The sequence below is a fragment of the Papio anubis genome, chromosome 4, assembly GCF_008728515.1.
Source record: "Papio anubis isolate 15944 chromosome 4, Panubis1.0, whole genome shotgun sequence".
Classification (NCBI taxonomy): domain Eukaryota; kingdom Metazoa; phylum Chordata; class Mammalia; order Primates; family Cercopithecidae; genus Papio; species Papio anubis.
Genome location: NC_044979.1, coordinates 99,523,231 through 99,536,475, shown reverse-complemented (window position 1 = coordinate 99,536,475; position 13,245 = coordinate 99,523,231). Strand labels below are relative to the sequence as shown.

The 13,245-nt window shown below is 43.9% G+C and overlaps 1 protein-coding gene and 1 long non-coding RNA gene across 2 annotated transcripts in view; both read right to left on the bottom strand.

The window, feature by feature from the left end:
• Positions 1-13,245, bottom strand: part of LOC101005808 (beta-chimaerin) — a 90,168-nt gene that overhangs the window by 57,996 nt on the left and 18,927 nt on the right. The window lies entirely within an intron of this gene.
• On the bottom strand, positions 7,701-12,135 carry LOC116274678. The gene is made up of 2 exons (XR_004183458.1): positions 8,325-12,135; positions 7,701-7,995 (listed from the first exon to the last, which is right to left on the bottom strand). It is a non-coding gene; the product is annotated as an uncharacterized LOC116274678 (long non-coding RNA).

Sequence of the window (13,245 nt, the reverse complement as noted above, 5' to 3'; positions counted from 1 at the left end):
GGCATGGAGTTAAAAAGTTAACAAGGGATTTATGACTATAACACATGGAAGCTGTTTTTAAAGGGTGGGGAATTGAAACTGTAGTATTACTATGATTTATTTGTAAATTTCGGAGACAGTAACATGTAAGAACTTAAAAATATGTGCTAATTCATAAACAGAGGCCACTGAGTTATGGGTAAGCATGGCATTAAAATCACTCCAGCACTGAGTGAGAGGTTTGGGCCCCAGTACAGCTGCACGATTCATCAATGTCAGGGCATCTTGCTCCCCAGTGATTCAGCTGACTTCCCATGCACTGAATTGGAAGCATGCACTGCCGTGTCAGGACATCCAAGCACTTCAAAGCTGCCCCTTTCAACACTCGGTTTCTCCTCATAATTACTTCTTGCGTTTCCCTCCTGATACTCATTTAAATGCTAAATAAAGGGAGAGAGTTCTCCAAGGCCAGAGACTTGCCGTTGTAACCTGGAGCAAACTCAGAGTGAAATTAAAATCAATTACACCCCATGTGGGTATAATTATAGTAACTTAATGAGTAGGAATATACAATGACTGTCTTCTGGGAAACAAACATACTTTGTTACGTGAGTGAGTGTGACAGGTACTGCTCAGCACTCAGACCGTTTCCAGAATCTCGTTCTCAGATTCATCAAATGGGGTTTGCAGAGGCACTGGGAGCTCCGAGATGGCCCGGGGGCTGATGACAATGCAAGGAACATCGTCTCCCTTTCCAAGGAGGTCATGACCCTGTTATCACTCAGCGGGGAGCACAGACGTGACTCTCTGTGCAGAGAATGTGGCAGTTTCAAGGATGTGTGTGGCTTGACTAAAGGACATGGTGCTGTCACTGCTAAGGCCAGCAGAGAAGGGACAGCCTGAAGGAAGCCTGAGGTCAGCCAGGACCTGCTCTGATGGTGGCACTGGTTGTGGTCACTTTGTCGGGGGCCTCACATTCCTGAGCTGCAGGCCATCGCCGGTGTTAACTCCCTGCGTGTCTATTCCACAGCTCAGAATGACTAGCATTAAAAATATTCAGGAGGTGCATCCTTCATAAGCTGAATATTTGTCCAGAATATTCTGGAAAAAGAGGCATACCAGTGTGCCTCTGTGTGACTGCAGCCTGAGTGAGTTGAGGATTCTGGGCTGCAGATGGGGAAGATGAAGGGCAATGTCCCCAGGATCTTCCAGCTCCTGGTGCTTTCTGGAGACAAAATGCAGGCTGCGGCGTGCCCTCCCCAGCCCAGGAGGCAGCCACCAGGGCCTAAGTCTGCGCGCTCCCTGTGCCCTACATGCTTGCATCCCTGGAAGCCTCCTAGTCAGAGACTGGTGCTTCTCAAAAGTGTCCTCAGATCCTCTGAATCAGAATATCACCGGAGTGCTGGTGAAAACAGACTTCTGGGCCCCACCTCAGATCTAGACATCGGAATGGTGAGAAGAGTGGTGCGTGTGTGTGTGTGTGTGGGCAGGGGGTGTGTGGCAGGGGCAGGAATCTGCATTTGGAATGAATATGCCCTGGGGACATTCATGCACTGTGAGCTTGAGACTTACAACCCTGGAGCTCATACAGTCATTTATGGAGCATGAACAGGCACAGGGGAACTTCAGTTTCCCAGAGAGTTTGCTCTTGATCCAGAATGGTTCTTCCTCTCTCCCCCTCTCTCTTTCTTCACCATGGGCTGGGCCAGGCCACATGAAGGCAGCTAATGACGCATAACACACAGAGCAAACCTCACTTCAAGAAGCAAACATTTGAGATAGACATCTGAACAAATAATCACACAATCCTCTGTGAAACAGGCTGCAGCACAGGCAGGTTCAAAGTGTTCCAGGGGCAGGGTAAAAGAAGCAATACATTCAGAGGAGCAGATGGGAGGTACAAGGTCACGGTCAGAAACATCTTCAAAGAAGTGGCATTGAGATGAGCCTTGAAGGAAGGGCAAGCATTTGTCAGATTGAGAAAGAAGAAAAAGGCATTTAAAGCAGACAGCCAGGGAGAGTCGTACAAGTCTGAGACATATTTAGGGACAAGTCTGGCTTGGCCCCCAAACAGTCAATATTATGACAGAGTTATTATTATTATTGATTTTGACTCCACCCGCAGACCTGCAGATGAACTCATTCCCCCAAGGACTCTTCTTGGCTACTCCGAAGTTTAGCTGAGATTGGAAAATGCTTAGTGGTCGTGTTCTGAGCATGTGGCTGCTGTTATTGTTCTTAACGTGGGGTGAGCCGAGGAGTGGGGCTGCGAAAGGCTGGGCCACCACACAGCCAGAGGAGCCCATGGAAACAGGTTCCCACGTGGGCTGGGGGTAAACCACAGTCCTCAGACAAGGTGTCAGGTTATCCTCTGTTCTCTCCAGGGAGAGAAATGCATTGTTTGAATCCAATAGCTATCAAATAGCCCATGACACCCCTCCCCAACCTCTGGTGCCTGCCACTTGTTCACCACGGGCATGGCTTCGCTGAATGTTTTGAACTTTTAAAAATAATACTTGTAAGATGGATATCTGAAAATAGGCTAGGAACAATGGTACCCATTCAAAAACTGGAATCCCACAGTTCCTGCAGTGGTGGGGAAAGCCACACAAAGACACTACATAGGAAGTCAGGAAACCGGGGTTCTGGTTCCAGTTCTGCCACCTGGGTGGCAGCTGGGTGACTCTGGGCACATCTGTTACCTTTCAGGGTGTCCTCAACTGTGCCGTGACTAGATGATCTCTAAGGCCTCATCTAGCTTTAAAGGTATCATTCTATTGGATTATTTTTCAAAGCTGTAGCATCTGATTGACACTCGTATTATGATTACTAATCCTGCATCACCAGCAAACTAGGAAATTGTACAAGGCAATCTTGGAACACCATGAGGACAGTCATTACCTTGCTGCTTATTATAATGTCAACCCATAGTACATCTTCAGTGGTGTGCTGGAATTGGCTCAAAACGTGTGCATTTCTTCTAATTCAGTAACATTACATCCCTAGCCTGGAATCAGCCATGGTGGGAGAACAGGATTCCTCAGCCGCCTACCCCTGCCCTGAAGGGAAAACAGTCCTGGCTGTTGAATGTCAGCAGCATTAGCAGCACACCACAGGTTACGATGCCTCTAAAAGGATCCATAAAATTGATTTTTAGAAATCAAATCATATTTTCAGTGGTCGTTTACAATATAATTCTAATACTTTTTAAAAGCAGTCTAGTTAAAAAAAATGCACTGAGGTGTTTTTTAAAGTCAGAACTGTTGACACATACTTTAGACACAGTAAAATTTACTTATTTTAAGCATGCGTTTCTGTGAGTTTTGACAAATGCACACAGTCACACAGCCATGGTAGGACTGCACTTCCTTGTTCCATCTGAAGTTAGGATGACCACGTGGCTTTTTTTGGCTAATGAAATGGAAGTAGTGATAGGTGTCATTTTGGGGCAGAAGCAGCAGGGTCACAGAAAGAGGAGGACACTGGGCAAAGATCACAGTCATCCTGCACTGGGCATGTCACATGGGAAAGAAATAAATGTTTGATGCTTTGCCACTGACATCCGGGGGTTGTTACTGCAGCCTAACCCGGCCCATCCTCACTGGGACACTCATGATTGTGGATTAGTTGGCTAAAACGAGATGCAAATACAAAACCTAACTCCTTTAACATACTATTTAAGGCCCTTCACACACAAAAAATCTTAAACTCCATCTCCAGTTTTATTTCCAGACCTTCCCTCCTGGTACTGTAGCCATACAGGCTATTTTAAATTCCCTGAATATGTAACAGCAATAATGACTAGCACTACTAACATTTATTGAGCACCTAGTATGTGCCACACACTGCTCTAAACACTTCACACATATTGTCTCAGCTGAAGTCCCACATCTCTGCTCCACTGTGTTCTCTACCTAGCATGCCCTGCTCCCCTTTCTTTGCCCTAAAATATTCTACTTATCCTTTATGATCCAGTTCAAATGTCATCTCCGTTTTGAAGTGTCCTAATAAAATTAGTTGTGGCACCTTAAGCTCTCAGAGCATTTTGTGCAAAATTTACATTATGCAATTATGATTTGTCGACTGCTGTGGAGTCCACCTCCCCTGCCCCCACCATTGGAGCTGGCACCCCCTGAGGCATTTATATGAGGTGGAGATTTCAGGCTGTGAGGGAAGGTGGGAGACTACAATTCAGGATAAAAGGATAAGTAAGGGCAGCATTTTAGGATGCACAAGATTTCCACATCAGTTGCAGAAAAGCAGGTACAAAGCTGGCTAGAGGAATCAACTGTGACAGCGTTTTAGTCCCAAGGACCCGAGTGAATCCTTTAAAATGGAATCCTCTTATTATAGCTCATTAGTGGATGGATTTAGATTTAGCCTGGGTAGGCCTTGATCTCTCTATCAAATCCAAACCACCCATTAATAAAGCCTGACATGACCTAGTTAGGTTTTAACGTCGGGGATAGTATGGGCGGTCCCTGCATCCAGAATTTAATGATGCTTCTTTGGTACGAGCAGCATTGTCTGAAAATGAACCCAGGTGTTTACCCTGAATTATCAGGTTGAAATGCTACGGGGTGGGGGCAGGGGGGGAGTCCTAACTCTCTCTCAAAGCTGGAGAGGCTCCTCTTCCCATGGGACAAGTGGTGTCCTCCCCCCAGGGTAACAACTTTAGTCCCAAGGTCCCCAGGTGCTGTGCGCTTGCCTTCCCGGACAATTCCTGTAAACAGCTGACACTCAAATCCGGGCTGCCTGGTGCCAAAGTAGTTTCATTATCTCCCCACTAACAAAAGTGCTCCCCCACTTGCCCTACAAAAAAGGAGATTATGGGGGTGGGAGTGGGACTGGGGAGAGTATGTTCCTCCCTGGACCACAAATCCATTCAGCAGAATGCAGCGGCCTCAGCAGGCCCTTCTATCTTATCTGGCTGACCCTGACGTTGTCAGTTTCTTTTTCTTAATAAAGCTTATTCCAGGGCCTAACCCATATTGTGAGATGCTGTGGAATTTATCCACTGGCAGATAGCAGGTGGCAACTTAGAATGAACTCATCTTGCAGAACAATTCCCCTACAAAAGCTGAAGAATCAGTGTCAGCCACCAGCTAGCATTTTAAGTGTCTCCAAAGCACATTAAGAAACATAAATTTGTCAGACCCTCAAAAGTCATGTGAAATGGAGACAGCTTTGTTTTTATAGGTAAGGAAACTCAGGCTGAGGAAGCACAAGCACTGCATGAGGTTCCACAGGGAGTAAGCAGTGGAGTGGGATGAGAACTGAGCTTCTGATTTCTCCTCACTTGCGACCATGCCACACTGCTCTTGCTCTCTGGGACAGAATGAATGAGACCACCATCTCCTCTTTCACTCTTCCTATAAAATGTTTCATGCTATTGACAATTCAGCTTTATATCAAATTACACTTACACAGTAGAGCATGCACCAGCCAACCATGGCGAATCTTGCAGAGAATGGGGAAATGTAATTCTTCCTCAATAGAGACTGAACAAATAAAGAACACTTTTAGAAAAATCTAAGAACAAGTCAATGGGGTAGGTTTCTGTGTGCCACCTGATCTGGCTGATGAAAATTCAGTGACCACAGAGGCACACAGAGGCAAAGGAAGCAGAAGAATACTGTACGGCAGGTGTCTGCAGGAATATTACAGGCATACTGCAGGTGTACTACAGGGCGAGACTTGGGAGGGGCAAGTGAGCTGCAATTTTTAAGGGGTGCTCACTCTCAGGTGCCGGCTCTGCCTTCGCACACCCCCAAGAGTAAGGGCCTCCTTAACCTTTGCACCCTAGACCCTTCCCTTCCTTCACTCGAGGCCCAGCCTGGGGATACTGTGTCCTCACCCAGGAGACCATGGTCTGTCAAATCCTGAGGTGCAATAATGAAGGCTGTGTCTCCAGAATGACAGCAGAAGCAAACTAGAAATAAAATGAAGTTGGATCCAAACTGCCTTGCTCGCACAGTCTCAATATAATTTGTAGGGGTCTGTGCAAAGGAAAACTGCATGTTCTTTTTTGAAAATTATTAAGAACTTCAAGAAGGCAATAGCAGGACATTAAATCCAGTGTGGCCTTTCTCAGTGCAAGGCCCTGCAAGGCCACACACACATGAAACCTGCCTAGAACCCTAAGGACCCTGCTGTCCTCCATGGGTGGTGTGGAGGTCATGATGAGCTTCCTTCTTTAGCCAGATTTACGCCTATAGGCATGCACCAGGTTGCCTAGGAGACCACATCTAGGAGGTCCATGAGATGTCACATCAATGGCTACTAAAAAAGCACTGGAATGGGATTCAGAAGACACAAGCCCTGGGTTTGGGCCTGTCTTGGATGCTAACTAGGTTGTAAGATGGGGAGCTAATCACAGAATGCCTTCACACCCTAGTTTCCTTGGTGGGATTGACTTATAGCTTTGAACCTCCAGGTCATGGACTCTCAGGGGCTCATGATTATTATATGTGGTTGGAGAATTCTCTGTATTTGGAATAAATACAGCTTCCTAAAGTTATTTCTCTCTTCACATATATGACCATTTTAAAAGGTAATATATTGTGATTAATAAAAATACAAACTTATTTTAAAAACAGTGTTGAATTTACAACAGCTCTTTATCAACTATGTCATTTTTTTCAATCAGTGGATTAAAAGAAAGCAGTAAGAAGTAGTTTCTGAAGACCTCTGTACTTCTCTACCCATTTCACCATGGATTGGTAACAAATGGCTCTCCAACAGACAGCTGTCTGTGCACCACGCTTCATCACAGTATCCATCCAGGGTCCTAATGCCATTATAAGCTGACAATTCGCACGGAACTTGACCTGCCTTGATATCATTTATGTATTGAGTTGCTCTTTTCTGAGCATGTTCCATGTTCTGAGCACTGTTCTCAGCATCATAATAGACAAAAATCTCTTCCAACCCCAGTCCAGTAACTTGTGTTATTTACCATCCGTTCTTACTCGTGTGGATCAAGCAAAAGTTAAGGTGCTGGTGGTGGGGGTACGTTGTTGCTTCTCTCTCTTTCTTATTTATTATGGTATAAGAAGTAATGAGGCCGGGTGGCTCACGCCTGTAATCCCAGCACTTTGGGAGGCTGAGGTGGGTAGATCACGAGGTCAGGAGTTCAATGCCAGCCTGGTTAAGATGGTGAAACCCTATCTCTACTAAAAACAAAAAAAATTAGCTGGGCATGGTGGTGTGCACCTGTAATCCCAGCTACTCAAGAGGCTGAGCAGAAAATTGCTTGAACCCAGGAGGCAGAGGTTGCAGTGAGCCAAGATTGCACTCCAACCTGGCGACAGGGTGAGACTCCATCTCAAAAAAAAAAAAAAAGTAATGAAGTAATGTACCTACCATTCATCTGATGAATACATCTGTATCAGTTTTCTGTGGCTGCTGTAACAAATTACTACAAGTTTGGTGGCTTAAAACAAGGCAAACTGGCTGGGCACGGTGGCTCACGCCTGTAATCCCAGCATTTTGGGAGGCTGAGGCGGGTGGATCATGAGGTCAGGAGATGGAGACCATCCTGGCTAACATGGTGAAACCCCATCTCTACTAAAAATACAAAAAATTAGCCAGGTACGGTGGCGGGCGCCTGTAGTCCCAGCTACTCGGGAGGCTGAGGCAGGAGAATGGCGTGAACCCGGGAGGCAGAGCTTGCAGTGAGCCGAGATCATGCCACTGCACTCCAACCTGGGCAAAAGAGCGAGACTCTGTCTCAAAAAAAAACAAAAAACAAACAAACAAAAAAACCAAGGCAAACTTATTCTCGTACAGTCTGGAGGCCAGAGGTCTGAAATGAGTTTCTTTGGGCTGCAGTCGAGGGCTGTGCTCCCTTTGGAGCTAGGAGAGAATCTGTTCCAGGCCTCCTCCAGCTTCTGTGGGCTTCTTGCATGCCCGGTCTCGTGGCTGCACCACCCCAGGATCTTCAAATCCTTCTCTGCTCCATCTCCCCCGGACTTCTCCTCTGTGTCTGTCTGTGAAATCTCCTGCTGCCTCTCCCTTAAAAAGAGACTGGTGCTGGTATTTACAGTCCACACAGATAATCCAAGATTTTTCTTCATCTCAAGATTCTTAATGTAATCACATCTGCATAAACCTTTTTGCCAAGGTAAGGTCACAGTTACTGGCTCTGGGGATTACGATCTGATATCTTTGGAGGCCATTATTCTGCCTACCACAAAATGCTTAAAAACACACTCATTCTCACTACCTTCCTTTAGTGTTAATTTGAGCTTCTTCTGCTTGGATTACTTGATGCTTAGTGAGGAGACTGATGATTCATGCTCACATGCAAACAAAAGTGTGCACTGCAAACAGAAGAAACTAACCTTTCTGTTTGCCTTCAAGAGATTCTTCAACTGATGTGAAATACACACCCTGAATTTCTTAAACCTCTACCACATTGCCTAGGGAAGATCCTGGAAGCCACTTCATGGAACTCAGAGTGAAAGACTAACCACAAATTGAGCTTGGCCTGTGATCGTTTTCTCTGGAAATAGAGAAAAGGAAGTGATATAAACATTCTCCAAGAGTGGTTTGCTTTAGAACAGAGTAAACACCAAGTTACCATCCAGCTCAGTTTGTCTTTGCTCTTTGGGCTTGGCCTTGACCTAAATTATTTCACATGCCATGAACATCTGTATCCCTGACTTCTGTAGCAGGGCCTTTACCTGAGCCCAGTGTCTGTTCATCAATGGCCAACCACTATAATGTCAATCACAGCCCACATCTATTTGAGTTTACTATAAGCCAGGCACTGTGCTCAACATACTATAGAACTCCATAAATGATTCTGAATGAATGTAGATAATCTTATTCATTTCCTAGTTCGAGGATCAGCCACTGTAAAGTACCAACAGTAAATACTTTAGGATTTGTAGCCCATATAATCTCTGTCCTGTCTGGACCACTCAACTCTGCCATTGTAGTACAAACCTTCCCATATTTTATACTTCAACGAATGGACGTGGCTGTGTTCCAATAATACTTTATTTACAAAATAATGCCTATTTACCCCTGTTCTGGGCCTGCAGGACAGATTCTGACTTATTAGTCTCCTACCATAAGAATTTGAATGATTTCTATTGATTTAAGGACAACTTCAGATTTGCTTTCCATTATTACCTCTTCAAACCAGGTTTCCTGACACATAGATTATTTTTTTTTTCAGACACTCACCTTAATTCCAACACACCTTAATTATTTAGAGCCTCCCGTTTTTCCTGCAATTCTCAAGTTGTTCTGCTTTTTCCCTTGTGTGAAATAATAAGGAAACACTTCACTCTGGGTTTATTCTGCTAAGCTTAACTTGCTGGCAAAAAACTTAACACTGCAAAGTTGTCAAGTCTCCCTTGTAGTATGAAGCTCCTATGGCTGAATTTGAGCAGTCATGTCCACGAGCTGGCTTGGTAACTTGTATATCAGAAATGCTGGGTTTGACAAGGGGTGAGGTAGCACCATTTTTTACAGTGCATTCAATTCCGCACACCTTTAGTATGGACCATGCCCTATACTGGATGCCAGGACTGGTTTCTGTCCTCAAGGAGTTTACAGTCAGGTTGGGGATAACAGAAGCTAACAATTATAATACAGAGCAATAACTGCTAAGGTCGGGGAGATATAGTGTGTTCTGGGGCACAAAGCCTTCCCCGACTCCCCAAAACAAGTGATGACTCCTCTGAGACCTTAAGGATGAGAAGGAAATAGCCAAACAGTGAGAAAAAGCCCAGGAGAATATTTCAGGCAAAGGGAATAGAACTTGCAAAGACTTGGAGGTGAGTTACAGGGTGATCTATTACAGAAATGAAAGTTCATTATGGCTAGAAAGAAGGAGGTAAGGGAAGTGGGTAGTGATCTATGAGGCAGGATCTTACGGGATGCATTAGGGAGACTGGGTCACATCTAAAAGCTTGGGGTGGGGTAGCTGGTGAAGAATGACTTTAAGCAGAGAAGTGACATGCTGGGAGGTATAAATCCTAAAGTAAAAACTAAAGAAAGAACTAGGAGAAAGCTGCTGTGTGCTTCTTTAGGTAGAGTTTAGAAGTCTACAGATGACTAGGTCAAGATCATTTCCAACGACTAAGAAATCAGTGGACCCACTTTGAGCATGAGGTTGTGAAGTTCTGGGAATATCAGAAGCTATAATGTTCGAAATAAACCCAGAAAGTTTCAAAAATAAGGAAAGAGGTATCAAAATCCCATTCTTTAATAAAATAAGATATTGCGTACCTATAAGTGAAAAGACTAGATACAGAAAACTCAGAACTTGGAAATTAACATCGTACATCAGAGGGCCATATCCCTGAAATATAAAGCTGCTTAGTCAGAATAAAGGTCATTAACCACTAGCTCATGTAAATGGGGGAGGTTTCTGCAGTTTCCTGCTTCCAGGGATTTGCAAAAAAAAACTTGCCAAATCGAATTGCCAAGCTTTTAAAAATACGGATGCTTGGGACTCATCCCAGACTATCTAAACCAGAACCTCTGAAGATGGAAATTTCTTTTTTTTTGCAAAGTTCTCCCAGTAATTCTAATATGCACCCAGGGCTGTTATTGTTTGTTAATAGATCAGTTTTATTGGGGCTATGACCGACATACAATAAATAGCACACATATTAAGTGTACAACTTGAAATGTTTTCACTTGCCACTCATATCACATATCATGTATCTATATACCTGGAAAACTACTACCACATTCAAGAAAATTAACATGTCCCTCTCCCCAAAAACTGTCCTTGCGCTGCTTTGAAACCCTCCCTCCTACCACTGGTTTTGAGCTACGTGATTATGATGTGCTGGGTGTAGATTTTAGTGCCTGGGGCTTGCTAAGATTCTTGGATCTCTGGGTTTACAGTTTTCATCAAATTTAGAAAATTTCAGGCCATTATTTCTTCATGTATTTTTTGTGTCCTCCCTTTCTCTCTCATCTGTCTGGGGACTCCAGTGAGACATATATCAGACTGTTTGAAGTTGTCCCACAGTTCACTGATGGTGTTTTTGTGTTTTAAAAACTTCCTGGATGGTTTCTATTTCTGTCTTTAATTTCTCTAATGTTTTCTTCTGCAATTTCTAGTCTGCTATGAGTCACATGCAGTGTACTTTACATCTCAGGCATTAGACTTTTCATTTCTAAAGGTTTGATTTGGATCTTTTTTTATATGGTCCATGTCTCAACATAACGTTTTGACCATAAGCAATCCAGTTATAATGCCCATTTAAGCACCCTTGTCTGCTCGTTGTAGCATCTCTGTTAGTTCTGGATTGACTAGTCTCCTCATGGATGATGTTTTTTGGCCTCTTCCCCCATCCGTAATCTTTCATTCGTTGACTGACATTCTGAATTTTACCTTGCCAGGGGCTGGGTATGTTTGTATTCCTATAAATGTTCTTCAACTTTGCTTTTGGATGCAGTTCAAGTTACTTGGAAACAGTTTGACTCTTTTGTATCTTGCTTTTGTGATTTGCCGGGCAGATCTGGAGCTGGGCTCAGATAGGGCTAAGTGTGGCCCACTCCTGAGATGGAGGCATCCTGAGTACTCTCCCAAGGCCCCATGAATGATAAGAGATTCCAGTCCAGCTGGTGGAGAAAGCCACTATTTCTGACCCAGTGTGATTAGAGGAAATGTCAACACTATTTCCTCTAATCCTTTGTGTGGAATCTTTTCCCAGCCTCGCTAGTTTTCTTACATGCATGCACTAATACAGCTGAATTTGCTGCACTGATATCTGCTGAATACTCCAGGCAGACCTGTAACAGTAACCCAGTTCTCCATTTCTCTCTTTGGGCAGCTCTCTTATCTTGGTCATGTGAACGCTAGCTGCTGGGCTCACAGCAACTCAGAAAGTCCCCTGGGCCCTGCTTGAGTTCTCCCTCCCTGCATCTGTCTGGACATTCTCTCAGGGCAGTCAGCTGGGGCAATCGTAGAGCCAACCTCATTTGTTTCAGACTCTCAGGGATCACTATTGTGTTGTCTGATGTCCAGTTTCTTAAACACTTTTGAGATATGGATACCTACAGGGATCTAAGGTATATAGTAGGGACCAAAGGCAGGGCAGTCTTAGGTCCCTACTGCTCTATCTAGGCAGGAATTAGTATAAAAAGGTGATTCTTTTTTGCTGTTCTTTTTTTTTTTTTTTTTAATTTCAATAGTTTTCTGGAGAACAGGTGGTGTTTAGTTACATGGATAAATACTTTGGTGGTGATTTCTGAGATTTTGGTGCACCCATAACCCAAGCAGTGTACACTGGACCCAATGTGTAGTCTTTTATCAACCCTTACACTGAAATCACCTTGGCAGTGGTAAACACTACTATTGTTTCTGTTCCCTACCCAGAGTTTCCGATGTAACTGGTCTGGGGTATAGCCTTCGCATCAGGGTTTTTAGAAGCTCCCAGATGAGGCTCATGTGCCTCTAAGGCTGAAAACCATTGAGCTAGATGGTCTCCTTTCAAGAGAGCTGCACGTGTAGCCACTCCCAGCTCCAGAGTAAGGCAAGAATCTTGGGGGTCCTTGCAAACTTGGAATTCTGTACTTGGAGACCTAAATGTCTTTGCCTTTGGTACTACCATGATGACTAAACTGAATCTGATCTCACCCATTTGATGATCGATTTATTTAATTTGTTAGAAAATGCTATAGAATTTCATCAAATTTACTCTAGCTCCTTAGGACTGAATAAATATTTACTGTTTGGTAGCAAGAAACAAAAAAACAGGAACCCCCAACAAAAAGCAAACCTGGGTTGACTATAGCAGAGATTACAAATGGCAGCAAAAACAATAATGGGTTAAACATCTAACTTAAAAAAAAAAAGTCCTTTTGCAGACTGGTTTTACTGACCTCTCTCACAACAGTACAGGATTTATTATGCTAATCATTTACTGCTTAATTGGTTACAGCTAATTAAGATTACCATTATGCTTTAAGGACATAATACAGAGCTAGATTTTGCATAACTTATGCAAATGATGGTAATAAAAAAATCTACATGTACCAACACATTTTTGGTGGCCAGATGAATTCATTTCATGATTTCCCAGAGTCTGGCAATGAAAATGTATTAACTGAGTTCAGAGCCTCCCTCCGTTAACAGAAGACATGAGTTTGGGATGACATAGGCCTGTTTGGGGCATTTGTTCCCTTAAGTCTGGCTAGGAGGTAGGGGTTCTCAGTGTTCCCAATGAGAATCTACCTGGGACTCTTACTTATTCTGTGGGTCTGGGCTCCACACTAGTCTACTTGCATGTA